At 39.5% G+C, this 3,716-nt stretch overlaps 1 pseudogene; it reads right to left on the minus strand.

Moving 5' to 3' along the window:
- Positions 1–251: 251 nt before the first annotated feature.
- LOC140529110 (large ribosomal subunit protein eL32 pseudogene) lies at positions 252–1,320 on the minus strand (annotated as a pseudogene).
- Positions 1,321–3,716: the final 2,396 nt, after the last annotated feature.

Here is a 3,716-nt window from a genome sequence, read left to right on the forward strand (position 1 = left end):
TTCCAGTAAGAAAGCAAGAACTATCATAAGATGGGGAAGGAGAATGAACGCCATCAGCCTATTCTCCCTACTTGGGTCAACATGAAGCCATTAGAATATGGTCTTATTGTTGTTTCCCTCCCTGTTGTGACTGTTCTTTCTTGTCTTTGGTGAAGAAGTATTGGCGATAGAATGGACAAGGCTGCAACCTTAGAAGTTTTTTTTAGTAGTTTGAGGGTTTATTTAACACAAATAAAAATGTGCAAAGCTTTTTACTCATTTCCTTCACTCCTTGCCCTGGCATTTGAATTGGTGATCTTGATGGCCAGCAGAGATGCTCTCTCAACAATGACTTTCCAATTCTTAGAGGAAATATGGTGATCAATCCCAGCACAGTAAGACTGGTTGCACATCAGGCGCATGTCTAGTTCTTTGAGGCTGTGTACCCAAAACTTCCTGAATCCCCTTAGTGATGTGTGCTTTGTCTTCTTATTGCTTCCATAACCAATATTGGGCACCAATTGGCCCTTGACTCATCTTCACACCCTGTTGTCAATGCCTTTTGCTTTACACCAGTTTTTCTTGATCTTGACATGTCTGTCAGAATGGGGCTGGATGAACCTCTTGGTCCTCTTCTTAATGATTTTATACTTCAGGAAGGGTCTGAGGGCAGGCATGGCACCAGCAAAGAGATAGCAGCCCCTCTGTGGGAAATGCTGACAGAGAGAGAGCTGGAACTTCTTTAAAAGGTCAGAAGAGCCACTTGTGAGGTACAGTGTTGAGAGTCCATGACAGAGTTTGTGGGTAGCCATGCTGAGATACACCATGTTCACAAATAAGCAAGTTCAAAATATATGCGAAGACGATATGAAGTAATTGTGAGGGGAGAACACCAGCAACTGTGGGGATCAGAATAGGTCTCCTGCAGGCAGCAGCCCTTGAGCTGACCTTTGAAGGAAGATAGAGATTCTAGGACTAGGAGGTAAAGACAGCAAAGGAGAGAGAGACAGAGAGATAGATGGAGAGAGAACAGACAAAGAGAAAAAGTAGAAGAAGAAGATGGAGAAGAGGAGGAGAAGGAAGAAGGATTAGGAAGAAGAAGAAAAAGGAGGAGGAGGAGGAGGAGAAGAAAAGAAGAAAGAGGAGACGAAGAAGAAGGAGGAGGAGGAGGAAGAGGAAGAGGAGACAGAGAGAGGGAGCATTCTAGGCACAGCAGACAACTTACAGAGAAGCACAAGCAGGACAAGGAATGTCATGTATCAGAAACATCAAAGAAGATTGTTTGGAAGGAATGTAGAATGTGAGATTGAGAGTAAAATGAAATCAATCTAGAGAGATGGGTGGGAGCCAGGTTGTGAAATACTGTAATGACAGACAGAGGCGTCTGTTTGCTGTCCTAGAGGCCATCGGGAGCTACTGGACAACCCAGAGCATGGATCACCTAAGCGCTAGTTGCATCACATCATTTTTGGTGAATTCAGCCATAAGCACATATCTGGTCCAATCCTGCTACAGGTATACAGCATAGCAATATAGGAATGTATTCACTCCTGTTTGATCCTTTCCAGTTCATTGTTATGCCATTGTGAAAAGAATCTCCAGAAATTTGTCTTTAACTGGGACCTCCTGTTTAATAATATCTATTTCAAGATCCCACAACTAATTTATTATTTTTTTTTAGAAAAGTGTTTGGGATGCAGGAGTCAATTTTGAAAACTCAGTCAAGTGGCACATTCATGAGGTGTGAACTGGGTTACCAAAGTGATCATGGAACCTAAAGATGGAAGCAGATCTGTCACAAAATCTACTCCTCCTTAGAACCAAGACCACAGCCTATGGTGCAGTAGGTGCTGAAACAAATGCCTGCCATTGGTAGATTAATTAATAAGGAAACTAACAAGGATTATAGCAGATTTGATGACTTTCACTGGGTCTTCTTCATGATCTGAGATTTATAGGCTGTTACAGAGATAGAGAGGAGCATAGAAGTCATGAGTCTACCTCCCTCACAAACGAGGCCAGATGGGGTTAAGTGACCTTGAATATACATCTAAAACTTTTGCAACCTTTCATGGAACTCTGAATGTCACTTGCTCAATCTGGCCATTAGTATTAGCAGAAGATTAATTCTTTTTCTAATTTTTTCTTAGATTCTTCCCACATGACAAACCCACGTGATAGCCCTTTAGCATTATGGGAATATCACTACTCAATTTATTATGGCCTGGTGATTGGGTCAGTATTATATGTTCTCTTGTAGGGACCCCAACTAGCATCTAATTATATCATCTCTGGACTTTCTTACCTCTTGCTGGATCTTTAATTTTTCTGTCAAAATTACAGCTCCTCCCCTTGCTTCCAAGTGATCCCTGATCACTTTTGTTGCCATATGGCCTACAATATAATCCTTCAGGTCCTTAGGTTTTAGTTCTCCTGAAAATCTTTCTCAGTGCTGCCTCCTCCTAGAATAACTTACAGCCCCTGGAATTCATTAATATATTCCAAGCAAGAGCATATTTTAAGGAAACAATGCAGAGGAAGATGGGGAAGGATGACGATAGACAATACTTAAACCTTACAGAATCTTACTTTCATTGGAATTTGGTCAAAGAGGGAATAACATACATACTCACTTGGGTATAGAAATCTATCTTACCCTACAGGAAAGTAAAAGAGGAAGCGGATAAGGGAAGGGGGGGATGCTAATAGAAGGGAAGGTGGATTGGGGGAGGTAGTGCTCAAAAGCAAAACAGTTTTGAGGAGGACAGAGTGAAAGAGAGAGAAGAAACAAGAGGAAAATAGGATGGAGGGAAATACATGAATTATTTTACAGCAAATTTTTTTGATAAAAATCTCATTTCTCAAATATATAGAGAACTGAGTCAAATTCAAAAGAATGTAAGTCATCCCCTGATTTATAAATGCTCAGATGATATGAAAGGCAGTTATTAGATGAAGAAATAAAAGTTATATAAAAATACTTAAAATCACTATTGGTTAGAGAAATATAAATTAAAACAACTCAGAGGTACCACCCAACATGTATCAGATTGGCTAATATGATAGAAAAGAAAAATGACAAATCTTGGAGAGGATGTGGGAAAATTTGGGACACTAAAGCACAGTTCGTGGAATTGTGAACTGATCTAACCATACAGGAGAGTAATGTGGAACTATGCCCAAAGGGCTATAAAACTGTGCATACTCTTTGACCCAGTAATACCACTACTAGGTCTGTATCCCAATACTCTTTTTAAAGGAAAAGGCCCTATATGTACATAAATATTTATGGTAGCTCTTTTTGTGGTGGGAAAGAATTGGAAATTGAGGGGATGTCTGTCATTTGGGGAGAAACAACAAACTGTGATGTACGATTGTGATGGAAAGTTACTATGCTATAAGAAATGGTGATTTCTTATGAATGCTTTCAGAAAAACATGAACTTATGTGAACTGATGCAAAATGAAGTGAACAGAACCAGGAGATCAGAGCACACAGTAACAGCAATATTATACGATGATCAATTGTGAATGACATAGCTTTTCTCAACAATGATCCAAGACAATGATAAAATGATCCGAGACAATTCCAAAGGACTTAAGATGAAAATGCTATCTACCTCCAGAGAAAGAATTGATGGAGTCTGAATGCAGATTGAAGCACACTTTTAAAAAAAACTTTATTTTTCTTGGTTTTTTTATGGTCTATGTTTTCTTTCACAACATAACTAATATGGA

This window comes from Notamacropus eugenii, chromosome 2 (assembly GCF_028372415.1).
Source record: "Notamacropus eugenii isolate mMacEug1 chromosome 2, mMacEug1.pri_v2, whole genome shotgun sequence".
Taxonomy (NCBI): domain Eukaryota; kingdom Metazoa; phylum Chordata; class Mammalia; order Diprotodontia; family Macropodidae; genus Notamacropus; species Notamacropus eugenii.